Genomic DNA, 22,036 nt, shown 5'->3' with positions numbered 1-22,036 from the left:
TTTGTTAGGGCAGCCCGAGCAGCCTAAGACACACTACTCTGAAATCACCATAGTTATTAGTTCGGACACTAGATCTTATTATGTAAGTCAATAAAAAAGCATTACAGGGCTTCCCTGGTGGCGCAGTGGTTGAGAGTCCGCCTGCCGATGCAGGGGACACGAGTTCGTGCCCCGGTCCGGGAAGATCCCACATGCCGCGGAGCGGCTGGGCCCGTGAGCCATGGCCGCTGAGCCTGCGCGTCCGGAGCCTGTGCTCCGCAACTGGAGAGGCCACAACAGTGAGAGGCTCGCGTACCGCAACAACAACAACAAAAAAAAAACATTTCATATTCTTTACAATGTCATATCTTTGTTCTTTAAATATTTTAATAACTACATTTCCATATTTTTTCCTTAGTAATCCTATATGTTTTACTTCATGCATTTAAAAACATTATTCTGAGAAGGGGTCGAGAGGCTTCACCAGATGCCAAAGGGATCCATGGCACAAACACAGCAGTGACCCCTAATGTAGACGATTCTGGGCATTTATGCAGTTCAGACATTTTCTTTTCTACCCCCTACAATAATCCTATAGACTCTTTACCTCCAAATTAAAATTACCACCTTTGTGCTTTTTAAAGGAGGGGTAACAAACTAAGTGATTTAATAATAGACAAGAAGAAACCAGAACTGAAGACAAACCCTAGTTCTTGTAACTTTCTGTACCTCTCTGGACACCCTAATTCTTAACATAGGAATCTCTTAGGTCTTTTGAAACAGAATGTTCCTATCGATGTGTTCTAGAAAAGACTTCATACAAAAAATTAATTTGCAAGTTGTAGAATTCCTTATAAAACTACCAGGTTTATTCTTTAAAATTTCACACTTTAAATCAAAATATATTTTCCTTTTTTCACTCTGATATAAGCTTTATTAAATTACTAACTTTAATTCCACACACACCCCACCCTTGGTAATTCAACAAGTAGTTATAATAAAAAATATTTGTACTTGCTAATGATGAGGAATGTTGAATGATGCAGTGGGTGAAGTTTTAGAAAAGGAGGCAGGATTTGGGGTTTTGACTCTAGTTTTACTACCAGGTAGATATGACACCTTTCTGAGATTCGGCTTTCTCATCTACAAAACAAGAGTTTTACTAAACAATCTCTCGCCTAGACCTTCTATGGTAATACAGGGAATGGAGAAGTATAATCCAAAGCATTAGAGTATCCAAAAAGAATGTGGACACACGTTCTGTGAGACACATGCAGGGTCACACGTGGACAAGCATTCGCTGACTCAACACACATTTACAGAAAGGTGATGATATAAATGTAACTCATTACAAGTTGCTACAAGATAAGCAGAGAATGCTGAAGACCATGTTCTTCACCTGAGATAGTTAGACCTTAACTAGGAAGAGGGGACATACTTCTAGACATCAAACAACTGGAAAATACTCACAGGATATACATAAATACACAAAGATGTGATGACACTGACTGGGGACAGTGTGGATGCAAAGACAAATGCAGAGTAAGGGAAGGATCAGCGTGTAGCAGAATTAGTGAGGAGTGCCTCTTTGGAGAAGGCTACGTGCAGTCTTATTAGGAAGGGACCAGAATCAGAAACTGTGGAAACAGGAGGGTTAATGAACAAGGCCATATGGCAAGAAGAAGCAGAAACTAAACTACTCCATGGCTGGTTGTCATTATCCCCCTCTGCCAGCTGGCTGTACCTTCAGCAGCCTGAGACCCAGCCTGGAGGCAGAAGGAGAGAGAATTCACAGAGTGGCCAGACAGGCTCCTGGGACAGACAACAGCGACCATGCTTTTTAAAGAATTCAGTGGCAGGGATGGCTTACATTACACTGGATTTCAGCAAGCCTAGTTTATGTCCCAGGCCCCTCAAGCCTAAAAAATAAAATAAAATTTTTAAAAGAGGAAAAGAAATTTCCTTTGCTGCTGCTATGCCCAGAGCTCCTGCCTAGTTCTGCCTAAGTTCCTCCCAACAAGCCCATTGCTGAACTGCAGGCTCCTGGACGGGCAGAGGGTGAGGGAGGCAGAGGCTGGCCTCTTTAGAGTCCTGAGTCAGAGAAACTGCAGGAGAGGGCTTCCTGGCCACCTCACTTGGAATGCTGAACACACTTTCCAATAGCAACTTTCTTATCCACATAGGCCAATAGGTTCTACAACGTGGAAGTTGATGTGGATAGAGTGGAAAGCTGGGGATCATCTAAAGCAGAGTGATGTGTAACACAGCCTCCAAAGTCAAGCAGACCCAAGTTCAAATCCCTGCTCTGCCAAATTCAAGTTGTGCAGCACTAAGTTACTTAGCATCTCTCAGACTCGGTCTCCTGGTGTGCAAAATGGAGACACTACCAGTTATCGGCTCATGATTCTCATGTTGTGAGAATTAACTAAGATAATATATGCAAAGCACTTAGCCCACCTTGAAGAATGGCTGATTCCAGGCTGGTGATAAGAAAGTACAAGATGAGCCTGGAACATCTCACCGTTCTCTAATGCTCGAAGAATGCTGGGGGCACAGCAAGGGGGAGCTGAGGCCGGCTCAGAAGGGATGACCTGGCCAAATCTGGAACAACTTGAGCATCAAAATAATGAGAGTTAACAGATTATAACCCATTTATTAAAACAGAAAACCATGAATCCATAAAATAATTGAAAGTTTGAAGAGGAATGGGATACTTACAGCCTCAGAGTACCTCCCCATAAGATACTTATTAGTTACAAAGGGAAAAAGAATAACTTTAAATATAGTGGAGAAGCGTGGCAAATATCACCATCCACAAGTCCCATCAGTAACGGGACAAATCAAAATCATGTGCCACCTGACCAGGTGTAACGGGAAGACCCGGCATCACTTCTTGGATAGTCCTGCCAAAGGTGCATCACCTGAACCAATATGAGGAAGCGGCAGACAAAACCAAATCAAGAGACATTCTATGAAATAAATGGCCTGTATTCTTCAGAAGTGCCAAGTTCATGAAAACCAAGGAAAGGCTAAGCAGTTGTTCCAGACTGAAGGAGACTACAGAGACAGGACAACTAAATGCAGCACATGATTTCCTCTGGCTCCTTTTGCTCTACAGAACATTCTTGGGCCCCGTGAATGGGGTCTGGGGATGAGATGGTAGTAATGTGTCACTGTTAATTTCCTGATTTTGATGGTTTCATCGGGCTTTGTAGGAGAATGTCCTTGTTTGTAGGAAAATCAAGGATGGTGGGCAACAGGTTGGTGGCTTACTCTCAAATAATTCATGAAAAAAATGTTACTTGTACTTGCAAGTTTTCTGAGTTTGAGATTGTTTCAAGAAAAAAATTAAAACAAACCTCTGGAGGAATAATTGTTAACATTTCTTTGGGTGGCCTACTTTCAAATTAAAACGAACAAAACAAACTTAGTCCAGGGCTTGGCAAATGTACCTGCCTAAGGAAGGTACTGCCATTAGAGAGGCGAGGGGAAAGGGGAAGGGGAAGGGTCCCATCATGGCAGGATGAGGTGTTCCTTCCCCACAGATGATCTGGTCCTGGGGGGTAAGGCAGGAAGCCAGAGGCTGAGAAGTGTCCATGGGAAGAGTGGGAGAGAGAAGGAGAGCTCAGCAGCGACACTCCAAGTAGCAGGGCCTGTACTTACTAAGTAACTGGTCAATAACTTTGATATGCAGATTTAAACTTTTTCATCTGTGTCTCACTGTTATATTTCATTTAATTTTTGAAATTCAGTATCCACGAAAGAATGTAAAAAACTAGTCTGTCTCCTCTATTTTACATGCAAATGCCAAGTAGACAGCAGCTCATCTTCAAAGAAACCCTCCTTCCCCTTTCCAGAAGAGTAATGACAATATGCATTGAGTTATTTACTACATCCGTTCTTTTGAACACTGCCTCCAGTTCATTTCAGACTCTGATTTCCTTTGAAAATTTGCTCTACTTCCAACTACAAAGCCATCTCTCTAATCATGTGGCTCGTATGGCCTTTTGGGTATATTAAATGTTTGGGTAAATTATTTAAATGTAAAACATTTAATTTAAACATTTAATATGTTTGGGTAAATTTAATCTAAAAATTCGTAAGAGTTATTGTACGCTGTTCAGTTGCTAGGGAATGCACTGCCATTCATGCATGCTGCACAAAGCAGGTGTCAGCACTCACTCAGCATTGACTGTGCTCCCACTGGGTGTGAAGCACGGTCCTGGTGGAGTAAATCCAACCAAGAATGAGGCTCTGAGGCATCTAGGCTGTCTTCCTCACTCCATCCTGGGAGGAAGGCATCCAAATCATTTTTAAATGTTTTTATTCTAACATAAAGTAAGCCATTTCTTGATCTGTTCTCTAAGACATGAACTTTTCGGTCAGCTCTATCCTGTTGCTGTTGCAGTTGAAGGGTTTTGTTTTGCTTTGATTTTTATTTATGTGTAAAGAAACCTGCTGCAATGATTTCACAGATGAGAGACAGGCAGAGAGATACAGGGGTTTAAAAATTTGCACAGCTAGTTAGTAGTGAGGCTCACACTTGACATTGGGATCCTGACATTTCATTTCTCAGATAATTCAAGGATCAGTTTTGGCTTGCAAACAACTCCTTATTTTTACATTGGCTCATACTATTTCTTAGCTATTTGTACCTGCCATTCCCTTGACCCATCTCCAAAAAAGGTAAACATTTCATTAAAGAATTCCCAATTAACATTTATAGTACAAATAAAAAACATTATATCATGAAAAAAATTATTTAAATTTAAACTTACCCAAACATATTAAATGTTTCTTCACCAATATACAAAGCCCATCACTTCTCTTCCTGATGCACCTACACATGGACGGAAGATGGATCTCTGATAACTTGGTCAGTTCCTGCTCAGTGGAGCATCCTCACAGCTATATTCAAACCCCACTTTATTCTACCTGTTGTTAGAGCTCAGACCTGTAGGGCTCTCAACTGGGGACTCTACTCTAGGGACAGACGGGGGACATTTTTTTGGTCAGTGCTTGGAAAGCGCTACTTGCATTTAGTGAGTGGGATCAAGGATGTAAACATTCTACAATGCACAGGACAGTCCCATATATCAAAGAATCATCCTCCCCCCAAATGCCAGTAGTGCCCTCCACCCCCAGAGAGCAACACTGGCTCAAAGGATTCTGGAAGGAGTGGGAAGTGAATGCTGAATCCCACTGAGTTGTAATAGATTGATTTGCCTTGAGCTCCCCAAGGCACCTTTGCTACTGAGCCCTGCATAGTGAAGGCCCTTCTTGCTGGCACCTATTTGCATCATGGTTTCCTTCCCTCTCGGACCTTGAGATGGCTTTTTTTTTTTTCTCAGTAAGGGCCCCAGTCCTAATGATTTTGGCATTATATAAATTGGGTGGAATTTCCCTTTTTATTTCAATATGCTTTCCATCATGAATAGATTTCTTTAGGATTTGCAAAAAGAGAGAAGGATGGGGCTTGACGCCACAATGCTCTTACATGCATTGCTTCCAGGTCATCTACCCACCCGAACATCCGTTTGTTAAATTTTCTTTTGACCAAAGAGAGGAGAGATAACGTATAGATATTTGAGGTTCTTATAAACCTAAAACTATGTTTATATCTTGAGGAGTTACAGAGGTTATTTGAGTTTAGTAATCCGAGATAGTGAATTAGCATGGAGCATTTGAGATTCATGGCTGCGTTCTGAGATGAATGCCATTGGCCGTCAGAAACCCGGATATTTGATGGGGGTTTCTTCCAGTGACACTTCTGTGCCTACTCCTGCGGCTGGTAAGTGCACAGCGGGGTTTGACCTCTGCGGCACATTTTAGCTTCCGTCCTTAACAGGTTCCCTTTCAATGGGCTTGACGTCTAACTCTGCCTCCTCCAGGCGGCGGCATCAATAGCCGCCCACTCTGCCTATTTGTCCAGAGTTTCTTTTACCAGCAACTGCTAATTGGGAGGATCTGTGGCTTAAAGGCTGTACAGAGCTGAAAGAAATCTACTCTAAGACAATAAAAATATGGCAAATTATCAGGATTCAAGGAAAGAAGGAACATGTGCTTTGTATGGTCTTCTATGTTGCTTAGAGGGGAAGCTGCCCCTTTCTCAGGGCACTGCATGGCACACTCCTAAGGGTGACCCTGCTGCCTTGGTTTGTCTGTTGGAGGCTCTAAGAAAAAGTCACGGGCATGAGAACAAGGTGAATGGGAGGAGGGCACACTTTGGAGGCACTGACTCATCTTCCTGACAGCAGTCAGAGGCCTCCCAAGGTCTCCACATGGGTGAGCTACCAATTTTAGTATATTACGGTTTGTGGTCCAAGGATGTGGGGCACCACTCTGCTAGGCTGCATCTTCCTTCTCACCTACCTTTCCTTCATATCCTCTCCTATGCCTCTCATGCCTGCCTCCCCACCCCATACTTTGTGGAGGATTGAGCAGGATCACTGGATGGACAAGCATAAGTCCTACCTCCAGCCCCACAGGCTGCAGGGTGCTGATACCTCTGCATCCTGGCTTCTTTCCTGATCCTGGGACGCATCAAGAATGTTCCCTCTTCAAAACCTTCCCACTTGCTGTTCCTCCCTGTGGAACACGCCTTTTCCACATATCTGCACAGTTGGTTTCCTCACAACCTTCAGTTCTCTGCTCAGATGTTACCTTCTCAGTGAGGCCTTCTGTATGAGTCAGGATGGGCTAGGGTATGCTACTTAACAAGCAAGCCCCACATCTCATACAACAACAAAGGATGGTTTCTTACTACTTGCACTCTGTGTCATACTACAGGTGGATCTGTGTCATCCTTGCCCTTTCCCTGGAACCCAGGCCACTGGGGCAGCCACGACCTCAACATTGCTTAGTGACTATAGCAGAGGGAAAAGAGCACGGTGGAGCAGACCGTCACCAGGAGAGCTCTGTGACTTCTGTTCACATATCATTGCCAATGTTAAGTTGTATGGCCAAACCTGATTTCAAAAGAATGAGGAAGAAAAATTCTCCTGTAGGGAGAGGCAGAGATTACTGGTGAACAATAATCTAGTCTGCCATACGTTCCTTGAGCACACCATTTAAAATTACATTTCCTTCACTCCCTAGACCCTGGCTGTCCCTATCTCCCTTGTCTGCCTTATACTGTCTATATAAACCTAATAGTACCTAATAATATATGATTTGTTTGTTTATTGTCAATCTTCTCCTACTCAAGGTTTTTTGTCTCTCTTGTCACCTGGTGTATCCCCAGGGCCAGCACATGGCAGATACATTTAAAAATTTTTGATGTTTTGTTTTATTTGATGAGTTTTACTTTCAAATGCACATGTAAATGTGTGTATTACTAGGGTGACCACTATTCACGAGCGTGACTGGGGTGTTTGCCCAGGAAATCCCCAGTTTGTGCCTATTGTCTCAATTAATTATTAATAGCACCCTTTTTCACTCTCAAACGGGCCTTGGATTACACAATCCACTAGGTGAATACATGAATCGTGATAAATTACATATATAAGCTGATGCTGGAGGAGGGGGCAGATATATCTTGGTCAACAGTGAGACGTTCCACCACACATACCTGGGGCGGGGCGGTGGGGGTTGAGTTTGATGCCAGAAATAATCCCAGTCTGTGGTATAGATAATGTACCTACAGACTTTTTTTTTTTTTTTTGCTAAACCTTCTGTGGATTTTTTCTACTGTACTCCAAGACCATCCTCTTTTCCTTTCTCCTCTTTTTCATACCTGGTATTTCTCCTACCCTCTTGCTGTCCAAGGACCTTTTTATTACTGCCCTGCAAGTGAAGGGCCTCAGTTCACCCTACCCCATCAGCAGCTTGCTTAGATTCCTCTTTCTGGCTTCATCTGACTGTCCCCCTCCCCTTAAGGTATAACACCAGCCCTGTTACTTACTTCCTATCTTATTAATAAGTAAAATTAATGACAAGAAAAATCAATCAGCTTAAGCCTCCTTTTGCCTGATGGTTTATACACTTTAGAATTTGCTGCTGTTCCTTTAAAGGACAAAAACCTTTAAAGGGAGCCCAAGGAGGTGTGGACATCAAGATATTTAATCTCAGTTAACACCTCAAAGGATGGATGGTCTGGTCAGGTGCTTTTGAAACCACAGTCTAGGTCTGTACTTACTTACATCTGAAAGTAGAAACTGGATGAATCACCCATGCTGTCACCTTTCATCCTAATGACGAACAGATGCAATGGGCAGAGGACAGAGACCTCTAAAAGGCAACTGCTGAGAAATAAAATGAATGCTGGAAAAATACAAAAATATGTGTGATAGGTGAACAGCCCTAAAAGTAGGTGCCCAGGGCAATTAATAAGGTCAATCTCTACTGTCTGATTCATAAGCTATCTTAATTTTACCTTGGCATTTTATGTTTTTTTCTAAAGAAATTAAAATGTTCTGAAAATTACAGGGAACTATAATATCCAAGTTCACACCACTCCAGATTGACAATTAACATATGTCATATTTGCTTCAAGTCTTTTTTCCTATTAAAGAAGAATTAAACAATTCAATTAAAGTTGACATAGAAATAGAAATTCCTACATAGAAATTGATTCCTTCCAGCCCATTTTTATACCTTACGTATATACGTATCCCTAAGCAAGACAGAGTGTTGCTTTATGTGTCATGATCTTTTTAATCTTATTTTCAATATACAAAGTTTTGCTTTTTTTCACCCAACCTTATGATTTTTTACTTCTAGCCATTATTGATATATATATAGATAGATAGATATATAGATAGATAGATAGATATATATACATGAATTTAGGGACAGGCTGCATTAGTTTTCATCCATTCTCTTGCTGAAGGACACGTAGGTTGTGCCTAATTTTTCACTATCACAAACAAGGCCTTAGTGAGCCCTTGTGCACTTGTGAGACTTTCACTGGAAATGCATACAGGAGTAGAATTGCTGAGTTGAAGGAAACATGCGTTTGCAATTTCACTAGATCCTGCCAGATCACTCTCCAAAGTGGTTGCAGCATTTTCAGTCCCACCAGCAGTGTCTAGTTTTTCCTGTTCCTCCACAGCTTGGCCAAACCCTGATATTGTCAGACATTTCAAGCGGTATCTCATTATTGGGTTCACATTTCTCTCATTACTCGCATGGCTGAGCTGCTCTTCATATACTTATTGGCCACTTGAGTTTCCTTACTGTGAACTGCCTGTTCATATTCTTTACCATTTTTCTTTCTGTTTTTTTGTCTCTTTTCTATATTCTTTTTAACGGCATAGAAAATGAACTATAAAGAAAACAATATCTTTGTCTGACTTTTCTCCAATTAATCTCATGACTAGTTTCTTTCCAGTCTGAAGGGGATTTAAAAAAAAAATGTGAGGATGAAAAAAAGACTTCACGAGAAGCCTCAAGTTCTGTTTTTGTTTTAATGGGAAACCTTCTAAAGCAAAACAACTCTCTTGGTGTCAGCTTATCATTACCAAAAAGTGATATTATGTTTCCACTCGATTTAATAAAAAAGTCATACACCAAGCCTGATCCAGGGGCAGGGATCACATCCAGCTTACCGAGTCTCATTTTCCAGGCAAGAAAATTAAGACAGGACCAAGTCTCCAGAGTCATTTAATGCAGGGATTGGAAACTAGAACACAAAGAAAGGCTAATCTGCTCATTAATTTTCTTAATTAAAATCATTTTCATGTAACTATCATTTGCCATAATGAGGATCGCTGTTGGTTTTACATGTTGGTGATGATGAGCCAGGCAAGGGGTTCAAGAGCCTCCCGAGATGATTCATAATTGACGTTTAGAGACCACAGGCTTGGATCCTAGAAATGCATAACAATTCTCTTCTTTACTATGAGACTGAGGATTAGCCTGAGGCTTGATTTACAGCTTGGTTTTGTATTTTGTTAAGTAGTAACCAAGTTAATGGGACAGAGAACCTGACCCTTTCACAGCTGGAAAAGCCACGGGGAGTTACCTTGTTCAACTCTCTCACTTTCTGGACCAGAACTGTTTAGCTAGAGTTGGAACAAGAACTGTGGTCCCCACAGACATAGAGAATAGACTTGTTGCCAAAGGGAAGGGTGGGTGGGGGAGGGATAAACTGGGAGTTTGGGGTTAGCAGATGCAAACTATTACGTATAGAATGGATAACGACAAGGTCTTACTGTATAGCACAGAGAACTATATATAATATCCTGAGATAAACCATAATGGAAAAAAAAATTTTTTAAATGTATATATATATATATGTATAACTGAATCACTTTGCTGTACAACAGAAATTAACATTGTAAATCAGTTTTTTCAATTAAAAAAATTGTTAGAAATAAAGTACTGTGATCCATTGATTGTTAAAAAAAAGAACTGTGGGGCCTCCCTGGTGGCGCAGTGGTTGAGAGTCCGCCTGCCGATGCAGGGGATACGGGTTCGTGCCCCGGTCTGGGAGGATCCCATATGCCGCGGAGCGGCTGGGCCCGTGAGCCATGGCCGCTGAGCCTGTGCGTCCGGAGCCTGTGCTCCGCAACGGGAGAGGCCACAACAGTGAGAGGCCCGCATACCGCAAAAAAAAAAAAAAAAAAAGAACTGTGATCCATTGACCCCGTCCACGTCTGGGTATGAGGAGCCCTGAGAAGGGATGACCAGGAGAGGCCATCAGATAAGGGACCTAAGCTCCTTCAGGAGCCACTGCAAATTAGGAGCTTCACAGTAACACTTAAAGCCTTTGTTTTAAAGTGTTTTTCCCCCAGGTGGTTTTTAAAATCTCTTTTACATGGGATGTTTCAGCAGATTTGTTTCAAATCCTGGCCTAGATAGTAAGGAACAATTGTGAGCAGAAAAAGCAAATGATTTGGATTTAGGTTGCTATGGCAACGTTACCATTTTTGAATATGGCTGTTTACTTCAGCAGAGTTGATTTAAATTTGAGCCGCTAATTAAGATGATGCTTGAAACTTTAACCTTAACCTTCACTGTAAGAAAAAAGTAAGCACTTTAAAAATGTTGCTTGAAGTGTTGCTGGAGACATATTTAGCAAGAATATCATTCCCCTTTGCTGGAGAAGCAGAAACCCAATCCGTTTTCCTTGAAAAAGAATGAGGGCCTACTCACAATCTGTCCAAATCCACAAGTCAGTATTTCCTAGTTTTAAGATTTAAAGAGGAACAGAACAGAATTCCTGTCAAAACTGAGACAGTTCCAGTGTTGACACCAGCAGTAAGACTTTCTGAGAGTGACAGACAAGGGAAGTCTGATACTTCTCTACACATAGCAATATTTTTGTTAGACACATATTTGTGTAAACAGATTTCACTCCACATCAAATCAAAGTTAAGTACATCTATGAAGTGACAGATTGAACTGGAAACAAATACACCAGAATGTAAATATATAGCTGAGTGTTCCCCCTTCAAAGTAATCACCCTGGGGAGTGGGGGGCAAGCTCTTATTTTAAAAATGTTGATGTTGCTGAGAACATTTTGGAGCCTCTTAGAAAGTGACTTTGCTTGCTCTGGAAACTTTTTTTTTTAACATCTTTATTGGAGTATAATTGCTTTACAATGGTGTGTTAGTTTCTGCTTTATAACAAAGTGAATCAGCTATACATATACATATATCCACATATCTCCTTCTTGTGTCTCCCTCCCACTCTCCCTATCCCACACCTCTAGGTGGTCACAAAGCACCGAGTTGATCTCCCTGTGCTATGTGGCTGCTTCCCACTAGCTATCTATTTTACATTTGGTAGTGTACGTAAGTCAATGCCACTCTCTCACTTCGTCCCAGCTTACCCTTCCCCCTCCCCGTGTCCTCAAGTCCATTCTCTACGTCTGCGTCTTTATTCCTGTCCTGCCCCTAGGTTCTTCAGAACCTTTTTCTTCTTTTTTTTTAGATTCCATATATATGTGTTAGCATATGGTATTTGTTTTTCTCTTTCTGACTGACTTAGCTCTGTATGACAGACTCTAGGTCCAGCCACATCACTACAAATAACTCAATTTCGTTTCTTTTTATGGCTGAGTAATATTCAACTGTATATATGTGCCACATCTTCTTTATCCATTCATCTGTCGATGGACACTTAGGTTGCTTCCATGTCCTGGTTATTGTAAATAGAGCTGCAGTGAACATTGTGGTACACGACTCTTTTTGAATTATGGTTTTCTCAGGGTATATGCCCAGTAGTGGGATTGCTGGGTCATAGGGTAGTTCTATTTGTAGTTTTTTAAGGAACCTCCATACTGTTCTCCATAGTGGCTGTATCAATTTACATTCCCACCAGCAGTGCAGGAGAGTTCCCTTTTCTCCACACCCTCTCCAGCATTTATTGTTTGTAGATTTTTTGACGATGGCCATTCTGACTGGTGTGAGGTGATACCTCATTGTAGTTTTGATTTGCATTTCTCTAATGATTAGTGATATTGAGCATCCTTCCATGTGTTTGTTGGCAATCTGTATACCTTCTTTGGAGAAATGTCTATTTAGGTCTTCTACCTATTTTTGGATTGGGTTGTTTGTTTTTTTGATATTCAGTTGCAAGAGCTGTTTGTAAAATTTGGCGATTAATCCTTTGTCAGTTGCTTCATTAGCAAATATCTTCTCCCATTCTGAGGGTTGTCTTTTCATCTTGTTTATGGTTTCCTTTGTTGTGCAAAAGATTTTAAGTTTCATTAGGACCCACTTGTTTATTTTTATTTCCAATTCTCTAGGAGGTGGGTCAAAAAGGATCTTGCTGTGATGTATGCCACAGAGTGTTCTGCCTATGTTTTCCTCTAAGAGTTTTATAGTGTCTGGCCTTATATTTAGGTCTTTAATCCATTGTGAGTTTATTTTTGTGTATGGTGTTAGGGAGTGTTCTAATTTCATTCTTTTAAATGTAGCTGTCTAGTTTTCCCAGCACCACTTATTGAAGAAGCTATCTTTTCTCCATTGTATATTCTTACCTTGTTTATGAAAAATAAGGTGACCATATGTGCGTGGGTTTATCTCTGGGCTTTCTATCCTGTTCCATTGATCTATATTTCTGTTTTTGTGCCAGTACCATACTGTCTTGATTACTGTAGTTTTGCAGTATAGTCTGAAGTCAGGGAGCCTGATTTCTCCAGCTCCATTTTTCTTTCTCAAGATTGCTTTGGCGTTTTGGGGTCTTTTGTGTTTCCATACAAATTGTGAAATTTTTTGTTCTAGTTCTGTGAAAAATGCCATTTGTAGTTTGATAGGGATTGCATTAAATCTGTAGATTGCTTTGGGTAGTATAGTCGTTTTCACAATGTTGATTCTTCCAATCCAAAAACATGGTATATCTCTCCATCTGTTGGTATCATCTTTAATTTCTTTCATCAGTGTTTTACAGTTTTCTGCATACAGGTCTTTTGTCTCCTTAGGTAGGTTTGTTCCTAGGTATTTTATTCTTTTTGTTGCAATGGTAAATGGGAGTGTTTCCTTAATTTCTCTTTCAGATTTTTCATCATTAGTGTATAGGAATGCAAGAGATTTCTGTGCATTAATTTTGTATTGTGCTTCTTTAACAAATTCGTTGATTAGCTCTAGTAGTTTTCTGGTAGCAACTTTAGGATTCTCTATGTATAGTATCATGTCTTCTGCAAACAGTGACAGCTTCTTCTTTTCCGATTTGGATTCCTTTTATTTCTTTTTCTTCTCTGATTGCTGTGGCTAAAACTTCCAAAACTATGTTGAATAATAATGGTGGGAGTGCTCAACCTTGTCTTGTTCCTGATCTTAGTGGAAATGGTTTCAGTTTTGTACCATTGAGAATGATGTTGCCTGTGGGTTTGTCATATATGTTCTTTATTATGTTGAGGTAAGTAAGTTCCCTCTATGCCTACTTTCTGGACGGTTTTTATTATAAATAGGTGTTGAATTTTGTCGAAAGCTTTTTCTACATCTATTGAGACGAGATTAGCTAATCCAACAGCACATTAAAAGGATCATACACCATGATCAAGTGGGGTTTATCCCAGGAATGCAAGGATTCTTCAGTATATGCAAATCAATCAATGTGATAAACCATATTAACGAATTGAAGGAAACTTCTTTTGGATGTCCTCATTGGTGGCAAATCTCCATCCACAGAGGAGAGAATTATCCTTTTGGAAAATGTCAAGAGGCATTAGGAGTGAAATCTGATAAATAATGTAGGTGATCCTGCAGGGTAACTGGGCATGGGTTAAAAAGCAAGGTTTATCTCCAAAAGGAAATTGCTTTTCTTATGTTTCGCATGCTGGTTCTGAAAGTAGTTCTCACAAAGGAATTCCAAAGTCAGTTCTATGTAATAGCAAGCAGCATGGTTTCAATGTACATATATGTTCAAATTTGCTACCTTCAAGGACAGGCTAATGGGGATATAAGTTCTGGCTATTGTAAAAAAGCTCATAGTCATAGATTAGAAATCTGAATATTTTTGTCCTGACAGATAAGATGTTGGCGAGCGTGGACTTTGTATTTAGAAGACTTGAGTTTAGTCCTACCATGGTCACTTACTGCCTATGTGACCATGGGCAAGTTACTTAACATCTCTGAATCTCCATGTCTTCATCTGTAAAATGGGAATAATAGCTCTGCCTCATAGGACTCTTGTAAGAATTAAATGATTTTTTAGTATAAAACCTAGCATGTAGTAAGTGCTCAACAAATATAAGCTACTTTATAATTATCACAGTGACAAGAGTAGTATCAGAAGCAGAGTTGTTACATGTAGGTATTAAGCTATTTGCCATTTAGCATCTAGGACTTTTTTTTTTTTTGGTCACGCTATGCGGCATGTGGGATCTTAGTTCCCTGACCAGGGATTGAACCTGAGTCCCCTACATTGGAAGCATGAAGTCTTAACCACTGGACTGCCAGGGAAGTCCCAGCACCCAGGATTTAAAAAAGTGAATTGTAAATGCTCCTGTAGGTCTTCTCTGCAGTGATAAATTAACATTATAAGCAAAGTCTAGATGAACAAGCATTCATTCCTGACTGGAAGGAACATCACTTTTACTTACTGCTCCATCCTGGTGTCAGAGTTATTGGGATGAATCATAGTGAACATTGCCCATCTCACAGCAGTAGGACTATGATTACAGAGAGGTCCCAAGTGCATGCTCTGCAAAGCAAACACAGTCCCACTGTGGGTGGAAACAGCAGGTTCCTCAGCATGTGGGCATGTCAAACACAGAAGCCCAGGCTGGTGGAGCCCTCATCTGTCCCAAGGAGCACCAGCACCAGAGTGTGGGTGGGACTGAAATGACTCAACCTCCAGGGAGTCTGTGGGGGTGGTTGTTTTAGAAGTAGATGGAGATCAAGTGAAGAACTTCAGGGAAAGTTTAGGTTAATAAATACATATGAAAGAGAAACAGGTTACATTAAAAATAAAAAAAGATTTAGAAACTAGGAAGAAAAGATCTGGGTTCACAGAATGACTGCTGGCTGAGTCAGAATTGTAGTGCTGAGTTAAATTTTAAAAGGCAAGATGAGACTGGGAAATACAATGAGAACAATTATAGGAGATAATTCTTAATTTCCTTCTCTTCTCCCTTCTCTAACTAACAGCTGATTCTGAAGAAAGGCAAAGCTTTGTGCCTTCTCTTCTGTAACAAATAACTTCAGAGAACACAGAAAACTCAGTGGAAGTGGATAAAAGCCATCAACAAAATTTTTAAATAGCATAATATACAACCTATGCAGAAAAGGCCTATAAACAGCAGAGAAATGAAAGCTAAGGCTGACTGAATGACAGAAAATATGGGCTGTGAGGGGTTTAGGATGTATTTGTGTTGAAAATGTTTCTAACATGGAAACATGAGCTAGAAGGGCTAGAAGTGGGTGCAGATATGGAATTTGGAATTTTCACCTTTACAAGGATATGACAAATCCTCCCTGTGACCAAATATCTAAAAATGCTGGCTAAGATATTTTTTTAAAATCTCTTACAGTGCATGACTAAGCTGGAATAAAGTAAAGAAAGTCCTCAGAGACCAAAAGGAAAACAAGAATGGGTGTTCCAAGAGGTAAGTGAATCCTGAGCTGGTGCCTAAACCTAGCATACCAGCTTTAATGGTCACACAGCATTCAGGACACAAAGTCTAGGTCATGGCCAGATGGGGTGCTTGAAAGGAAACTCACTGCACAAGGCCGAGAGCCCTGTAGCTCCACCCTCAGAGAAAAGATGAACTAGAAAGAAATGTGCCTTGGAAAGGGTTGTAGGAACTTCCCTGGTGGTCCAGTGGTTAAGACTCCAAGCTTCCACTGCAGGGGGCATGTGTTCAATCCTTGGTCGGGGAACTAGGATCCCACATGACATGTGGCGAGGCTAAAAATATTTTTAAAAAATAAAAAAATAAAAATAAAGAAAAGGGTTGCACTAAAAAAACTTGTCTGTCTTGGCTTTGCTCTGAGTGGAGAGAAAAAAAAAAGAACCATCTCTCCAGAAATATAACCATGAGCCAGACCTCACATATATTTGTGGCCTGAATTGAGACTATTCTGTAGTCTAAAATCCTCTATGCCAGGTATTTATTTTAATATGGTTCCAGATTAATGTGCTCTCATATGTTTAGAGAAAGCAAATGCAAACCCTTTTTAGAAGACTGTACTCTCACTCCAAATCTCAAAAGAAACCCTACACACAAAGTTCCATGGAATATGAGTTTACAATAAAAACAATACTCACAAAATACCTATTTAAACAAGGCACCTTTGTTGAGAGGGAGTAAAGAAAAAGCACCAGCACTAGAATGAGACTAACAGAAACAGATTATTTGAGTTAATAGAATATAAAATAAATGTGCTTTTGTTAAAGAAATAAAATAGGGATTCAGAAGTTTGACTAAAGAACAAGAGACTACAAAAAATAAACAGGTAAATTAGAAAAAGAGATAAAAAAGCTTAGAAGAATGTAAAATTATAATAATAGGTATTTATACCTCAGTAGATAGGTAAAACAGAAGATTAGACACTGCTGGACAGAGAATTAGAAAATGGAAATCAGATTTGAAGATTCACTCAGAATTTACCACAGAGACAGAGATGGAGAAAACAAAACAAAACTGAGATGTGTAAGTCGAAGTGAGATGTTCTAACGTGCATCTAATGGGAATTTCAGAAAAAGATAATAGAGAGAATGTAGGAAAGGCAATGACAATAAGTTAATGAGTGAGAATTTCTTAGAACTGATAAAAGCATGAATTCTCAAATTTAGCAATCACAGTGTTTTGCAAGCAGGATAAATAAAAAGAATTCTGTGGCTAGGTACCAGAAAAAACTGTAGATTATCAAAGGCAAAAATCAAAATCCTAAAACCAGCCATAAAGAAAAGACAGATTACCTATAAATGAATGATAATTAAGTTGACTGTTGATGTCTCAATAGCAGCAATGCAAGCAAGAAGGCAGGAGAATAATATCTTCAAAGTTCTAAGAGAAAATAACTGCCAACCCAGGGCCACTCAGGAAATGATGAGGAAATTAAGACATTTAACTGGCCATTTAACAAAATCATAAATGTCATAGCCAGACTGCCCTCATATCCAAAGCTCATTCTCTAAGAGTGCTTAAAATGGACAATATTCATACCACCTAAGTCAATTTATGGAGATTTTATCTTAAGGCAGAGGAATGAGCTACATAGAATTTTCATGTTTTCTATTCCTTTTGGTGATTCACTAATATAGTTCAGCTATCCTTGAAATGGTATTCCAAAGCTAGACTTTGATCCCAAATCACAGGTGATCACCTTAAAAGTGTAGCTTATTCTACATTTTGTTTCCCAAAAGTTTCATTCTGTAGTGAATTAATTATGCAAAATCATTCAACTTCAAAGTTGTTCTAGTTGGTTTTATTAAAAATGTAGATGCTTTTAATGTTTTGCAGATGTCCTTTTCTCTCTGTAATCAACTGTTTCCATATGTTTTTCAAAAATTACTAACTTGATCTTCCTAAGTAAGCTCATGCTGCTACTCTAGTGCCCTCAGTATTGCAAAATTAATTGTGCAGCCATTGGCCTACAGACCAAGCACTCTTTTGGGAAAAAAAGGAAAGTAATTATTTTTACTCTCTCATGATATTCACTCTCTTTGAAGAGATCACATGAAAGAAGAAATATAGCTTAATTTTAAGAAAGCAAACTTTCTTTTAGCCAATGAACTATGCCAGTCATAAGAAGATAAACAGAATAGAGGTGATGACTCACAAACTTATTAGCGGTAACATTTACTGCCTTATTGATTTTTTGTTACCTAAGATCCTTCTTAAATTCATTTCATCTCACATATAAATGAAACAGTTTTCTTGCATAAACCTAGAAAGTGGTACAAATTTGTAGGGGATTATGAAGAAGGAAAAAGAGGAAAATGACCTAGTTATACTGGTCATTCCAAATAACTAAATTTCTTTGACCTCTGAGTGGCAAAACCTCAGATGCATTTGAAACTTCAGCTCTTTTAAAAGGAGCCCCCCCAAACCCCATGCACACAATAAATCTTTCATGCATATTTCTGTTTTCCTGTACCCTGACCTAGGTAGTAAATAACTGGGTATACACATATGTAAAAATCCACCAAGCACATAAGACTCGTGCACTTTATAAGAATTGTATCTCAATTTTTAAAATATCTACATACACAGACACACACACACACACACACACACACACACAATCCCTGTCTTCAGTAAGTCTTGAATGTGGCATAGACGTTAAGATTTTTTTTTTTAAAGATTCCCAGATGATTCTAATGTTCATCTAATGTTCAGTTAGGATCAGCTGCCCTAAGATAGCTGGAACATGTCTTGATTAGAATAGCCATTCAGCAAATATTTGTTTCAATAAATGTATGAATGAGTGAATGATGAACCAACAAACTAATAAATATCTATGTTATTCACAGTTGTAGGTATACCATTGATTGAGGCCAGAAAAAACCCTAAGAATGTCCAAAAAAAAAAAAGGCATGCCACATGTTTTAAGCACTTTAAATGCCTTATCTTTCCTCACAACAACTCTGTGAGGAAAGTTTACTGTTCCTGATCTTTAGTTGCAGCCAACATCAATCACTTTGGCTACCTTAAGCAGAAAGAGAAGTATTAAGAAGTATAACATAATTCACACCATTGTTAGGAGAACTGCAGAGACAGAATCTAAGCTAAACTTTTAGGAATTACTCCTTAAATCACTAAGCAGAACTGAACAGCCAAAGGGGCTGCTGGAACCTAAAGAACCAGGAAGCTGCTGCTACAGATGCTGCTCCAAGCTTCTCAATCAGGAAGCTGCCTGTCAAGTCAGGAAGCTATTACTACAGTTGCCAGTTTCAGAACCATGCTGCCTCTGCCATTATCCACAACAGCTAGGAATGAAGGTCTCAGCCCCATCTCTCTTCACACATAATCTAAGCCTGAATTCAGAGGTTTATGGGAATGCATTTGATTAGCAGATCTAACTCACATCCAGAACACTAGCTGCAACAAGTTCTACAAGTGAAAACTGCCACTCCCTGTAAGACAAGAAATGATGCTAGGAGGAGGTAGGAATGGGCATTAAGTGGGCTAATTAATAGACTCACAGATAATAAAACTGAGGCACAGAGATTAAGAAACTTGGTCAAAGACGCATAGCTAGTAAGTGGCAGGGCCAGGATTCAAACTCAGGAAGTGGCCCCAAAGACTAATAAGGCATTGGAGAAAATGATAATAATTCAGTGAACAGGCAGGCTCATGGGTGTGAGGTTTCCAGTCCTGACATACAAACTTTTTTGCTTATAAAGAGCAACTTCTAATTTACTATACTTATTAATCCTGACATCACCTCTAGAATTTTAAGTCTGGTAGTTTCTCATCTTCAAAATTCAAAAATATATCACTAATTTATTTGACCATTTTAATTTTGGTCTAGAAAGTGTTCTTAAGTGTTTCAGGGTGGCAAGGGGGCAGGGGAGAAAGCTGAAAAAGGTTATGGCACCAACTAGTGACGGAAGACATCCATACTCAGGCTTCAATGACCACCTCCAACTCCAGCTCCTCATATTACTTCCATGGTACAAATTAAAAGAACATTTAAAAGTATCTTGAAGTTATTTAGGACTTTCTAATGGAACATCTTACTGATTCTACTTTCATCAAAAATTTTGAGAAACTATATTGCATGAAGTAGAATGATGGTTGTTTAGCTTCTGCTTGGAAAGCTGACCATTATACAGCTCTTATGGACTGGAAACCTTGAGAGTAAAACTGCGGTGTATTCTCTGTTATCTGGAACTGTATTTCCACACATCCTTAGCACAGTTCCATCTGTCAGTCTGCCTATCCCTCTCTCTCTCCATCTATTCACCCACCCATCCATCTCTCTATGAGAATGACCCAGATAGCCGAATAAAAACACTAAACTGTATCCAAAATAAATATATCAATAAGTACGGACTAAGGCTGAGAGGAGTGAGAAGGGTCATTTCCAAATCATAGGATGGAAATGTTGAAAGTTCCCCACAGAGGAGAATGTGTCAGCTACTTTTTAAAGACTATAATTTGGAACAGAAACCCTTCTGGGGTGGGGGAAAGAGGAAATGCTTCATCTGACATGACAAGTTATAAATCACAAAACTGTCAGTTTGGGAAGGGTAAATATTTGCTGAAGATTAAGTACATGGCAAAGGTACGTCATTAAATCTAAAGTGATTAAAAAGCTCAATTTGTTACCACATACCTCTACTCCATCTTTAATGAGCACACAGCCTCAATAACCATGAGCTGTAGTCTTATCTATCTCCACAGTGCAGAAGGAAATGATAAATGTTTTCAGCATGACTTCCAACAAAGTGAGTCTGAATTAATTATTCCGTGTGCAAGTGCAAATGGATTTGGTTAAACAAATGAGCCTACCCACCAAAGACATCAGCCAGATACTGGACTGAATTCATATTAATCAAATGTACATCAGACTGAATCAGTGACGTGCACAGAAGTAGGACTGCTCAACACTTACATTTTATTGATAATTCCTAACCAACTTTTATGTTTATAAAAGTAATATGTGTTCAGAGCTTTTAAAAGTCAGATGAGGCTAAAAGTCTGACAATGAGCAACAATACTTTGGAACATCCCTGGTGGTGCAGTGGTTAAGAATCCGCCTGCCAATGCAGGGGACACAGGTTTGATCCCTGCTCTGGGAAGATCCCACATGCCACGGAGCAGCTAAGCCTGTGTGCCACAACTACTGAGCCTGTGCTCTAGAGCCCACAAGCCACAACTACTGAGCCCATGTGCGGCAACTGCTGAAGCCCGTGTGCCTAGAGCCCTTGCTCTGCAACAAGAGAAGCCACTGCGATGACAAGCCCACGCACTGCAACAAAGAGTAGCCCCCGCTCGCCGCAACTAGAGAAAGCCCGCACGCAGCAACAAAGAGCCAACGCAGTTAAAAATAAATAAATAAATAAATAAATAAACTAGCTTAAAAAAAAAACAATACTTCCCTGCCTCCTCCATCCTCCTCCCCATTCCTCAGCGTCTACATTCCAACTTGCTGTTCCTCCTGGTTTTTAAAATCTTTTTATGTCTAATGACCATGATCCTATATGATAACTTAGTCTTAGACACTATATGTTGATATCATTAGGCCTCATCACATACACTTACACATGCCCCTGTGCATAGAGACTTACTTTCCCCTGTTCTCTAAATACAATTATGTCACATTTTTAAATTAAATCAACATTCAGTGTTTAAGTTATTATAACTATATAAAGTTGATCACTGCTTTATTGTATGATATTAGTGTTTCTGTGCTCAATAGTTATTTCTCTTTTGCATTTGCTTGCTTTGCTTTGTAACTATCCCTAACTCTACCTACACCCCGCAAGAGCCTCTCAGTGTAACGTCCACATGTCCACCTGGCAGAACAGGCTTTCAGTTCCCCAGCCTCCTGAGCACTTGCCTTTGCAGCTCTCCACCCTCCAGCTCCAGGCCTGATCCACGGCTGTTACCCGGGTCTCCCCTTTGTTGCTCTCCTAAATTTTTTGTATTATTTCTATGATGACTTCCTCTGCCCCACTTTTTGTTTTGTTTTTTGCAGATTTCTTCTGCTC

The 22,036-nt window shown here is 39.8% G+C and overlaps 1 protein-coding gene across 3 annotated transcripts in view; it reads right to left on the bottom strand.

The window, feature by feature from the left end:
- The window catches only part of SHLD1 (shieldin complex subunit 1), a 106,389-nt gene that overhangs the window by 5,277 nt on the left and 79,076 nt on the right, over positions 1-22,036 (bottom strand). The window lies entirely within an intron of this gene.

The sequence above is a fragment of the Mesoplodon mirus genome, assembly GCF_964341445.2.
Source record: "Mesoplodon mirus genome assembly, chromosome: 15".
NCBI classification, from domain to species: Eukaryota; Metazoa; Chordata; class Mammalia; order Artiodactyla; family Ziphiidae; genus Mesoplodon; species Mesoplodon mirus.
Note: the sequence above shows the minus strand (reverse complement) of the source record. Positions and strands in the feature narration are given on the sequence as shown.